Source organism: Oncorhynchus mykiss, chromosome 28, assembly GCF_013265735.2.
Source record: "Oncorhynchus mykiss isolate Arlee chromosome 28, USDA_OmykA_1.1, whole genome shotgun sequence".
In the NCBI taxonomy this organism is placed as follows: Eukaryota; Metazoa; Chordata; class Actinopteri; order Salmoniformes; family Salmonidae; genus Oncorhynchus; species Oncorhynchus mykiss.
The window spans coordinates 25,246,833-25,260,647 of NC_048592.1; positions in this window are offsets into that span (position 1 = coordinate 25,246,833).

The window sequence follows — 13,815 nt, forward strand, 5'->3', positions numbered from 1 at the left end:
CACTCCAATTGTCATACCACCCCAACAGATCCACAGATGACACAATCGCAACCGTGCTCCACACTGCCCTTTCCCACCTGGACAAAAGGAACACCTATGTGAGAATGCTGTTCATTGACTACAGCCTAGCGTTCAACACCATAGTGCCCATAAAGCTCATCACTAAGCTAACGACCCTGGGACTAAACACGTCCCTCTGCAACTGGATCCTGGATTTCCTGATGGGCCGCCCCAACATGGTAAGGATAGGCACCAACACGTCACGCTAATCCTCAACACTGAGGCCCCTCAGGGGTATGTGCTTAGTCCCCTCCTCTACTTCCTGTTCACCCACGACTGTGTAGCCAAGCACGACTCCAACACCATCATTAAGTTTGCTGACGATCCAACAGTGCCTGATCACCGACAACAATGAGACAGCCTATAGGGAGGAGGTCAGAGACCTTGCAGTGTGGTGTCAGGACAACAACCTTTCCCACAATGTGAGCAAGACAAAGGAGCTGATTGCAGCCTACAGGAAAAGATGGGCCGAACATAGGTTGAGAGTTTCAAGTTCCTTGGCGTCCACATCACCAGCAAATTATCATGGTCCAATCATGGTCCAAACACACCAAGACAGTCGTGAAGAGGGCACGACAACGCCTTTTCCCCCTCAGGAGACTGAAAAGATTTGGCATGGATCCCCAGATCCTCAAAAAGTTCTACAGCTGCACCATCGAGAGCATCCTGACCTGTTGCATCACCACCTGGTATGGCAACTGTGCGGTATCCAAGCATAAGGCGCTACAGAGGGTAATGCGTACAGCCCAGTACATCACTGGGACCAAGCTTCCTGCCATCCAGGACCTTTATACTAGGCTGTGTCTAGTTGTCAAAGACTCCAGTCACCCAAGTCATAGACTCTTCTCTCTGCTTCCACACGGCAAGCGTTACTGGAGCGCCATGTCTAGGTCCAAAAGGCTCCTTACCAACTTTGTCCCCTTGGCCATAAGACTGCTGAACAATTAATTAAATGTTCACCCTGACTGTTTACATTGACCCCCCCATTTACACCTTATCTACCTACATGTACAAATTACCTCGACTAACCTGACACGGTACCGGTACCCCCTGTAAATAGCCTCGTTATTGTAATTTTATTGTGTTACTTTTATTTCGTTTTTTACTTTAGTTTATTTAGTAAATATTTTCTTACAACTCTATTTCTTGAACAGCATTGTTTGTTAAGGGCTTCTAAGTAAGCATTTCACGGTAAGGTCTACAGTCATGGCCAAAAGTTGAGAATGACACATATATTAAATTTCACAAAGTCTACTGCCTCAGTGTCTTTAGATATTTTGTCAGATTTTACTATGGAATACTGAAGTATAATTACAAGCATTTCATAAGTGTCAAAGGCTTTTATTGACAATTACATGAAGTTGATGCGAAGAGTCAATATTTTCAGTGTTGACCCTTCTTTTTCAAGACCTCTGCAATCCGCCCTGGCATGCTGTCAATTAACTTCTGGGCCACATCCTGACTGATGGCAGCCCATTCTTGCATAATCAATGCTCGGAGTTTGTCAGAATTTGTGGGTTTTTGTTTGTCCACCCGCCTCTTGAGGATTGACCACAAGTTCTCAATGGGATTAAGGTCTGGGGAGTTTCCTGGCCATGGACCCAAAATATTGATGTTTTGTTCCCCGAGCCACTTAGTTATCACTTTTTGCTTATGGCAAGGTGCTCCATCATGCTGGAAAAGGCATTTTTCGTCACCAAACTGTTCCTGGATGTTTGGGAGAAGTTGCTCTCGGGGATGTGTTGGTAACATTCAAAATTGTGAGTGAGCCCACTCCCTTGGCTGAGAAGCAACCCCACACATGAATAGTCTCAGGATGCTTTACTGTTGGCATGACACAGGACTGATGGTAGCGCTCACCTTGTCTTCTCCAGACAAGCTTTTTTCCGGATGCCCCAAACAATCGGAAAGGGGATTCATCAGAGAAAATGACTGTACCTTTTGCAGAATATCAGTCTATCCCTGATGTTTTTCCTGGAGAGAAGTGGCATCTTTGCTGCCCTTCTTGACACCAGGCCATCCTCCAAAAGTCTTCGCCTCACTGTGCGTGCAGATGCACTCACACCTGCCTGCTGCCATTCCTGAGCAAGCTCTGTGCTGGTGGTGCCCCGATCCTGAATCAACTTTAGGAGATGGTCCTGGCACTTGCTGGACTTTCCTGGGCGCCCTGAAGCCTTTTCACAACAATTGACCCCCTCTCCTTGAAGTTCTTGATGATCCGATAAATGGTTGATTTAGGTGCAATCTTACTGGCAGCAATATCCTTGCCTGTGAAGCCCTTTTTGTGCAAAGCAATGATGACGGCACGTGTTTCCTTGCAGGTAACCATGGTTGACAGAGGAAGAACAATGAATCCAAGCACCACCCTCCTTTTGAAACTTCCAGTCTGTTATTCAAACTCAAATAGCATGACAGAGTGATCTCCAGCCTTGTCCTCGTCAACACTCACACCCGTGTTAACGAGAGAATCACTGACATGATGTCAGCTGGTCCTTTTGTGGCAGGACTGAAATGCAGTGGAAATGTTTTGGGGGGATTCAGTTAATTTGCATGGCAAAGAGGGACTTTGCAATTAATTGCAATTCATCTGATCATTTTTCATAACATTCTGGAGTATATGCAAATTGCCATCATTCAAACTGAGGCAGCAGACTTTGTGAAAATGAATATTTGTGTCATTCTCAAAACTTTTGGCCACGACTGTACACTGTTGTATTTGGCGTATGTGACAAACACATTTTGATTTGATTTCTTATGGAAATATGGGTCACAGCGCAAAATACAATATTCAACTATGTTTTGCATTAGGCCCAACAAATAAATAAAAATACATTAAAACAATGTATTGTTTTAAAACATTGACACATTCTATCAACAGTCAAGTCAGATGTATTGCACCATGTGGTTTAGTTTGTGCTCATTTGCAACATAGGCCTGCAATCATTTCTTGATCCAAAGGTTGGATTCCAACCATTATAAACAGGAAATATTTTATTCATAAACCAACGTTTACTCTATAGCAGTAACATTGCACAACATTGACAGCCAATTAAGGAAGAACATAGACACGGGAATATAAATTGATAGGCTGGCTATTAGTTTAAAAAAATAACATTTTTAGGATAATTTCAAGATCCAACCAGGCATTATTATAAACTGTAAATAATTTACAGTGGGGTCTGAAATGATTGACACCCTTGATAAAGATGAGCAAAAATGACTGCATAAAATAAATAATTCAAATACTCAGCTATAATGTGTGCAAAAAAATGTGGGAAATTATATTATTTTATACTAATACAAGTTCTCAGTGAAAGTAATTTTGTTTAAAAAGGTAGGGGTCAAAATGATTGACACCCCTGTATTCAATACATTCCAATACCTCACCTTGTGAGGATAACGGCACTGAGCCTTTTCATAAGATGGTGTATGAGTTGGAGAACACATTCCCATGAGTTGGAGAACACATACATCCTCTATAACGAATCCTTTGTACATCATTGATGTCCTTCCTTTGTGCTTATGGAGTCCTACCCCTATGGGTTTCAAGTCCGGAGACTGAGATGGTGTCAGGTCTGCTCCCGCCCCCCGCCCTCAAACGCCAGGCTGCCCTGCATCACGTGCTCCTATCATCCATTACGCACACCTGTTTTCCCTCGTCATGCGCTTCAGCGATATTGGACTCAATATTACCTGTTTATTACCTCCCCTATATTTGTCAGTTCCATTGGTCTGTTCCCCGGCTGCTGCATTTATTGTTTTTTGTCTGTGTTTACTCGTATGCTGACGCTGTTCCTGTCTCGTTCCATGTCTGTTCCTTATTAAATGTTTGACTCCCCCGTACCCGCTTCGTCTCTCCAGCGTCAGCCCATGTGACAGATGGCCATTGCAAAATTGTGATTTTGTGACCAATTATCCATTTCTTTCTGGATTTATAGTACCAGTCAAAAGTTTGGACACACCTACTCATTCATAATTTTTTACTATTTTGTACATTGTAGAATAATAGTGAAGACATCAACTATGAAATATCACATGTGTTATATAAGCAATCATGTAGTAATTAAAAAAGTGTTAAACAAATCAAAATATACTTTAGATTCTTCAAAGTAGCCACCATTTGCCTTGATGACAGCTTTACACACTCTTTACATTTGTTCTATGGTATGAAAATGTAGCTCTTTGGCCACGTATGCCATCTCAGTCTCCTGACTTGAAACCCATTGAAAACATGTGGTTAGAATTGAAGAGGGCAGTCCATAAGCGCAGATGAAGGATATCAAAGATCTTGAAGAATTCTGTATGGAGTAATGGTTAAGATCCCTCCCAATGTGTTCCCTAAGCATGAGAAAAAGGCTCAGTGCCATTATCCTCGCAAGGTAAGGTAATGAAAACAGGGGTGTCAATAATTTTGACCCCTTGCCTTTTCGAGAGAAAAAGTATTACTTGTCAACAAAATCTCTTTCTCTGAGCAGTATTAGTAGGCCTATAATATAATTTTCAATTTTTTTGTTGCATACAATATAGTTCAGTATTTGAATTATTTATTGTATACAAATATCTGTGCTCATCTTTATCAAGGACGTCAATAAATTTGGATTCCACTGCATATTTGAATACCTTGAGCCTCTCAGCTGCGGGAGGGCCTTATCCTACAATTATGCTCCAATTATCTTCATTTTACGAACAAAAGAAGCACGTTCTCCTCTTACATGCCACTGGCCACTTTATATTCCGATGTGTTTCCGATTTTTTTTTTGTGTATTGACTATTTATTTGTGTCGAATTGCTCATGCGATTTTCTGTGGTTGGATGTAAATTATGATGGACGGTACAAATAAAAAAAGGTTAAGTGCTGTTATCCTCACAAGGTGAGGTATTGAAAGGTATTGCAAACCAGGGCTGTCAATAATTTTGACCCCTACCTTTTTGAGAAAAAATAATATTACTTGTTAAACTAAATCTATTTCACTGAGCAATTGTATTAGTGGCCTACAAAATAATACAATTTACCCAAAATGTTTGCATACAATATAGTTCAGTATTTGAATTATTGATTTTATACAGTAGGCACATTTTCGCTAATTTTCATCAAGGGCGTCAATAATTTCGGATCCCACTGTATATTATAATACCTTGAGCATCTCAGCTGCGGGAGGGTATTCTCCTACAATTATGCTCCTATTTTCTTCATTTTACGATCAAAAGAAGCGAGTCGTCCTCTTGCATGCACTGTTTTTGTGTTAGGAATGGCACAGTTACTATGGGAGATTCAGCGTCAATTTTGAATATTTAAAATGACTACATTAACCATAACGCTAATTGACTGGACGTTCAAAATTGCCATGGCAATTATACATCGCAATAATTATACAATGGTCTAGGCAGGGCCTTCTAATGTGTATGGCAGTCCAGTACATTTTGCAACCAAATTATTATTTGTCTATGTACAATATGATAATAATAAAAACAGCAGAACAATAACAACAATGCTCAGAGGGGAATGTAGGCTATTGTAGCGTGATTTAATCATTTGGTCCACTTGCCACAGAAAGTACAGTGCATTCGGAAAGTATTCAGACCCATTGACTTTTCCACCTTTTATTACGTTACAGCATTATTCTGAAATTGATTAAATTTAACATTTCCTCATCTATCTATGTAACGGATGTGAAACGCTAGCTTAGTTAGCGGTGGTGTGAGACCTTGAAGTAGTAGTTCCCCTTAGCGGTGGTCTGAGACCTTGAAGTAGTAGTTCCCCTTGCTCTGAAAGGGCCGCGGCTTTTGTGGAGCGATGGGAACTACTACTTCAAGGTCTCAGAGCAAGTGACGTCACCGATTGAAACGCTATTTAGCGCGCACCACCGTTAACTAAGCTAGCGTTTCACATCCGTTACATCTACACACAATACCCCAGAGTGAAAAAGCAAAAACAGTTTTTTATAATTATTTTTCTTTGTTGAAATACCTTACTTACATAGTAGATGTAAAATTGAGCTCAGGTGCATCCTGTATCAATTGGTCATCCTTGAGATGTTTCTACAACTTGATTGGAGTCCACCTGTGGTAAATTCAATTGATTGGACAAGATTTGGAAAGGCACACACCTGTCTATATAAGGTCCCACAGTTGACAGTGCATGTCAGAGCAGAAACCAAGCCATGAGGTCGAAGGAATTGTCCGTAGAGCGCTGAGACAGGAAGGGTACCAAAACATTTCTGCAGCATTGAAGACTCTTCCTAGAGCTGGCCGCTCGGCCAAACTGAGCAATCGGGGAAGAAGGGCCTTGGTCAGGAGGTGACCAAGAAGCTCCAGAGTTCCTCTGTGGAGATGGGAGAACCTTCCAGAAGGACAATGTTCTCTGCAGCACTCCCCCAATCAGGCCTTTATGGTAGAGTGGCCAGACGGAAGCCTCTCCTCAGTAAAAAGCAAATGACAGTCCGCTTGGAGTTTGCCAAAACGGCACCTAAAGGACTCTGTGTCACGTCTGGAGGAAACCTGGCACCATGGTGAAGCATGGTGCTGGCAGCAACATGCTGTGGGGATGTTTTTCAGTGGCAGGGACTGGGAGATTAGTCAGGATTGAGGAAAAGATGAACAGAGAAAAGTACAGAGAGATCCTTGATGAAAACCTGCTCCAGAGCACTCAGGACCTCAGACTGGGGCGAAGGTTTACCTTCCAACAGGACAATGACCCTAAGCACACAGCCAAGACAACGCAGGAGTGGCTTCTGGACAAGTCTCTGAATGTCCTTGAGTGGCTCAGCCAGTCCGGACTTGAACCCAATCGAACATCTCTGGAGAGACCTGAAAATAGCTGTGCAGCGACGTTTCACATCCAACCTGACAGAGCTTAAGAGGATCTGCAGAGAAGAATGGGAGAAACTCCCCAAATACATGTGTGCCCAGCTGGTGGTGTCATACCCAAGAAGACTCAAGGCTGTAATCGCTGCCAACGGTGCTTCCACAATGTACTGAGTAAAGGGTCTGAATAGTTACGTAAATGTTATATTTCATGTTTTTTTTTTTTATAGATTTGCAAACATTTCTACAAACCTGTTTTTGCTTTGTCGTCATAGTGTATTGTGTGTACATTGATAAGGGAAAAAAACAATTGAATCCATTTTAGAATAAGGCTGTAACGTAACAAAATGTGGAAAAAGTGAAGGGTATATGAATACCTTCCGAATGCACCGTAGGTAGGCACTATACATGTATAATGTTCTGATGACTGGGCAGTGCAGTTCTATTTGTCTCTGACATTCATCAACTGTATGGAGATTAATCACCCATCACCCACTTCTGAGAATAAAATTATCAAATTTGAATAGAGATAAGAGATGTTGAACTTCAAGTTAATTGACTGTGTGCCTAATAATGCATTTTTAGGTAAGATATTGCACGTTTCTGAGACTTTACAAGGCATAAATTGAACATAAAAGACATTCAGAGCCATTCTAAAAGTACTTGCCTATCAAATGAAACTTTATTTGTCACATGTGTAGACTTTACCGTGAAATGCTTACTTACAAGCCCTTAACCAACAGTGCAGTTCAAGAAGAAGAAAATATTTACCAAGTAGATAAAAAGTTAAAAGTAACACAATAACAATAACGAGACTATATACAGGGGCACCGGTACCGAGTCAGTGTGCGGGGGTGCAGGCTAGTTGAGGTAATCTGTATATGTAGGTGGGGGCGAAGTGACTATGCATAGCGAGTAGCAGCAGTGTACAAAAGGGGGGGGGGGGGGGGGGGGGGGGGGTGTCAATGTAAATTGTCCGGTGGCAAGTTTATGAATTGTTCAGCAGTCTCATGGCTTGGGGGTAGAAGCTGTTGAGGAGCCTTTTGGTCCTAGACTTGGCGCTCTGGTACCGCTTGCCGTGCGGTAGCAGAGAAAACAGTCTATAACTTGGGTGACTGGAGTCTCTGACAATTTTATGGGCTTTCCTCTTACACCGCCTATTATATAGGTCCTGGGTGGCAGGAAGCTTGGCCCCAGTGATGTACTGGGCCGTTCGCACTACCCTCTGTAATGCCTTACGGTCAGATGCCAAGCAGTAGCCATACCAGGCGGTGATGCAACCAGTGCTCTCGATGGTGTAGCTGTAGAACCTTTTGAGGAACTGGGGACCCATGCCAAATCTGCAGCACCCTTGAAACATTGTTGCATTTAAAGTGTAACTGACAGCATGTTAGCAACATGACATCTTATTCAAATCTGTTAATTTACATCCCCAGGAAGAATATGACACTTTTTCAATCATTTTCTGACAAGTGACAGCTTAGATATGGTAATTTTCATAAATTCTTAGAATGTTTGAGAATTAAGTATACTAAGGCATTTGTGAAAATTCTATAGCAATATAGAGTAGGAAGCGGCCGTGGGTTTGGAGAATTAATAGACATTGAGATAAAAAAATAAAAATAAAAAATAAAATAAAAAAAAACATCGGTCTTGCCTAGGACCAGAGTCTACACAAACTGGTGCACTATAGCCAATCAGAGCTACAGTAGACCTTTATACAAACAAGCCATTTGCCACACAGGCCTGCCATCATTCACTTTGAACTGGACTGTGTGTTTACAGACAGTAGGCCCTGTCACCATTCACTTTGAACTGGACTGTGTGTTTACAGGCAGTAGGGCCTGTCATCATTCACTTTGAACTGGACTGTGTGTTTACAGGCAGTTGGTTCTGTCATCATTCACTTTGAACTGGACTGTGTGTTTACAGGCAGTAAGGCCTGCCATCATTCACTTTGAACTGGAATGTGTGTTTACAGGCAGTTGGTTCTGCCATCATTCACTTTGAACTGGACTGTGTGTTTACAGGCAGTTGGTTCTGCCATCATTCACTTTGAACTGGACTGTGTGTTTACAGGCAGTTGCAACAGCGAGACTTTAGATCATTAGAACGCATTCGCCAAAAGCCACAAAATCCACCTGAATGGATTTCTGCAAATATGTAAACACCACAGGAGGAGTCCTCTTACATTTGGGAACTTTACAGTCCTATTGATCAACCACACCATGAAAAGGTAAGCTCTCTCTCCCTCAGTTATGCACATCAACAACAAGATCAACAACAAATGCTTGCCAGGGCAAGATGCCAGCAGCATACCACCCTGCATCCCACTGCTGGCTTGCCTCTGAAGCTAAGCAGGGTTGGTCCTGGTCAGTCCCTGGATGAGAGACCAGATTCTGCTGGAAGTGGTGTTGGAGGGCCAGTAGGAGGCACACTTTCCTCTGGTCTAAAAAAAATATCCCAATGCCCCAGGGCAGTGATTGGGGACATTGCTCTATGTAGGCTGCCATCTTCCGGATGGCACGTTAAACGGGTGTCTGTGGTCATTAAAGATCCCATGGCACTTATTGTAAGAGTAGTGGGGTTAACCCCGGTGTCCTGGCTAATTCCCAATCTGTCCTTCATACAATCATGGCCACCTAAGCATCCCCAGTTTACAATTGGCTCATTCATCCACCCCTCCTCTCCCCTGTAACTAATCCCCAGGTTGTTGCTGTAAATGAGAATGTGTTCTCAGTCAACTTACCTGGTAAAGTAAAGGTAAAATGAAAAAGATGAGCTAAAATCTAATGAAGGAACATTAGATAAACTCTCTCAAACTTTTTCAGCTAGTTGGCCGTCAAAATTTCACTGATAAACGATGGGGAATTGTAGCGTCCTCGTCGTTCTGCAGCTTGCCTGCCAATGCATGCTTGTCCCAACTAAGCACGCAAAGGTAACAAGCTAGCTACTTCCAGATACAAATGAGAGAGCACCTCACTCTGACCATTTTGGGCTCCAGAGTGGCGCAGCGGTCTAAGGCACTGCTTCTCAGTGCTAGACGCGTAACTAAAGACACCCTGGTTCGTATCCAGGATGTATCACATCTGGCACAATTGGCCCAGGGTCATTTGGGTTTGGCTGGTGTAGGCCGTCATTGTAAATAAGAATTTGTTTTAACTGACTTGCCTAGTTAAATAAAGGTTATTTTTTTAAATTATTAAATACTTGTTGTAGCAGAGATGGCTAGGCTGTTTACCTGTTATGTAGAGCGTTCTTGACTAACAATTACTTTTTTTGTCTACGTTTACTGACACCGGTCATATTCAGCGGATGTTGCGTTTTCGTAAATTCATCAGTTATTCTGCACTCTGACACATTCAGACGAGAGTGCTCTGAAATCGGAGTAGATAGCCAGAGTGATTTTGCAAATGCAATAGATTCTTGAACTAGCTAACCAAAGTACACCTGCATCTCTAGCTGTGTATAGCTAAAAGTCACTCACCCACTCCTCCAATGGCATGACATGACATCCTCCTAGAAGATAGCTAGCTAGCTAACGTTAGGCTCTGTGTTTTTAGCTTGCTATATAAATAGATTCGCTAGCCTATTAGCCACGTTATGACTGACTTGTGATCATTGCCCTTGCTAGTTTGATTGTAATTGACCAGCGAAGGAAAGGCACCCCGTTTTTAAATTTGTTTTCCTATAGATTTTTCAGATTTTCACTCTCAAAATCATGTTTTTTTTTTTAAATACAAAAATGTGATCGTCTAAGTCCACAACAAGGCTTAAAACACATCAATCTGTTTGGGTGGGCCTGTCAGGGCCTGGCTCCCCAGTGGGTGGGCATTTTCCCACCCAGGCCCATCCATGTCTACGCCCCTGATGCATGATGACAATTGCGCATCACAAATAGCCTACTAACCAACACTTCGGACTTTTTCAATACCTGGTTTGCATACTCATTATTGTCTTAGGTAGCATTTACTGGTAAATATCATAAGTTGAAACGTCTTTCCTACCCTACCGGCTACCGATGTCATTCTTCTGTGAGCTGCTCTATGCCAACAAAAAACAGTTGAGAGCTGCACACTCATGCTGCCTGCCTGCAGATAATATTCCGCTGAAACTAGGCTGTGTTCGGAGCGCATGTGAATATATTTCACGTGATTTGCGACTGTATAGGCTAATTTGTGGATGGTTTCTCTATTGTACTACATAATTGAAAAGTCCTATACCTCCACTTCAACTTTGGTAAGCATCAGTAGGGATTAAGAAGTGAGTATAGCAATGAAAGGAAGCGGGGCATATGGTTTATACCTGCGTATAGTCTCCACTACACCACTGGCCCTTTGTTTTACAAAGAGTGCGCTATTGTACATGAGTGCGCTGTTATTACGCTTTCAGAATCACGAACCTGTCACACACTGAAGGCCTGTAGGTTCGCCACTGCGCAAGCATGTTTATAATATATATAAAGGCTGTTAAGATACTGTATTAATGATTCAAGAAATGAGTGTATATATTTGGCCAGGAGAAGCGGTTTTATGCGCTGACTGAATGGAAACTGATAATTATGAGTTTTTTACTCCGCTGGTCTCGGCTGGTCTCGGGAAGAAATTACGAGTCCTCACTGTCCGAGACCAAGTAAAAACAGAGTACAAATGTATCCGACACCGAGACAAGAACAAGACACTCAATATATGGTCTCGAGACCGGCCTTGAGTACTACAGCTCTGAAAATAGGGTTGTAATACAAAAGAGAGGGAGTGAAAGAGGAAGTGTGAAATTTTATTCGGATTTTCGCATGTGGAAAGAGCTACAGAGCGAATGCTCACCTTAGAAACGACATGCAAGTGAAATGGCCAGGTAAGCCCCTCTTGACCCCCTGACCCTAGACTGATGATATCCACTCAGTACAGCCGAACATCTCCAGGGTATTGGCATGCTTATTAAAGCAAGAACGATCATCCTTTCACATGGTGTTTATTGACCATGTGTCTAATAGGGTTAGGTTCCCCAACATACTCATGTAAACAATGGACACACACGTGTTAGTACACACACACACACACACACACACACACACACACACACACACACACACACACACACACACACACACACAGCATCTGTGTGTACAAGGAGGCAGTAATAGATGTGCCCAGGCTATTCCTTTCTCATCTAGGTCATCAAGATGATTCACCCACCATCAGAGGGCAGATGTTATAAACCGAGGAAGCACTTTCGTCTCCTCTGTAAATATGTGTGTCCAATCTGATAATGACACCGACACGCACTTGAGCTGCTTGCCCTGGTGCCTAGGTGCACACTTAGTGGTGACCCTAAAGGCAGACAGAGGAAGAGAGGGAAATGCATAGTATCCTGAGACCTAACCATAGGTGATGACCTCTTCTCCCTGACAGGCTTAGACTAGCTGACAGACTCTCCCTTGGGAGTCACTCTGAGCAGCACCAATATTGACCCATGTCATGTGATCACTTCATGATTATGATGATGAGTAATGTGTTTAGTCATTTCTCTAATACCCTCCATAATATATGATGAATGGTAAAGTGTCAATGGGGAATTGTATGAATGAATGGAATTAGATTACATTACAAGAAATTTGGGTGATGTTTCTCATTATGGTTGCTATGGCACTGTTAAAGAGATGATTGTACGGTTTCCATAGCAAGACTGCAAAGATCAAGCTCTTATTAACTTAAATGCTGGCTAAATTATGGTAAACTGCCAGCTACAATTGAGAGCAGTTCAGAATCATGAAGATATACAATTAAAGTCCCAAATACAGATATTTGTGTCTGTTACCCTTAAAAACAAGGGGAGAGAATGTATAAAAAATAACGCTCAGATTATCCCATTCTTCTGAGTGATGAAGTAGAATGAAAAATGTAACCATTGAGTCCCTGCCTGAGCATGCAGCCCCTTTGACGTCCAGTTGGGCTTGAAATGTGCCAAGGGGAGGGGAAGGGTGTAAGGAGGGGGATAAGAGGGGCGAGGAGGATTAGGGGAACAAAAGGATCCTTCTCTGTCGTCTTAAAGAGGATCTTCTCCTGGCTCATCCCCTGCTCTCTGGCGGCAGATTTATTTTTCAGAGAGAGGGTGGCTGGTGGAGAGAGTGATGGAGGGAGGGAAAGAGGGAGGAGGACAGAGAGGAGGTGGAGTGCAGATTTCAAAGTCATCTTTAACTTTAAGCCCTGCAGTCTCTCCCAAACGAAGCCCCCTTTCCCAGACACTGTGTTATCTATGGCTCCCCAAAGGCAGCCCAGTAGCCTGGCACCCTCTCTTTCTTCTCACGCTTTTGTCACGTTGGCATTTAAGTGCCCTTTTTCACCGGCTGGATGACCAAGTGAAGGAGCCCCTTTGAGGGACATGAAAGAGACAGACTTTAACTACCCAGCCCAGTCTCCTCTTAAAACAATACCAAACGGGAAACAAATACCCACTTTGTTGCCAGAATTGTTTCAGGCATGTTCTATATCAGAATCAGTCAGAGAGGCAAGATGACTAGTTAAAATGAGAGTTTGGGGAACAGTTACCCCCCGGAGACAATGGAGATCTCTGATAGGAGAATAGAGGTCGATGTACTGCTTTAAGCTGCATTTGTTATGATCGTTTCATCCAATAGCTTTTCACAAGATGGATGAAGACATTTTGACTTCAACTAATGCTATTTTTTAAATGACCATAATTTACCTCCAACAAAGAAATGTTGCCATCAAGTTACACACACACACACACACACACACACACACACACACACACACACACACACACACACACACACACAGAGACAAAGAGTGAGAAAGAGATCCCATTCCACAGTCTCATTAATATTTCACTAGTTGCAACCGTAGAAAGCATGAGGCCACAATGATATTTGGTCGAGTAATTTGGGAAGAGAATGGATCTATGCAAATTCATGAAAACAAACACACTTTA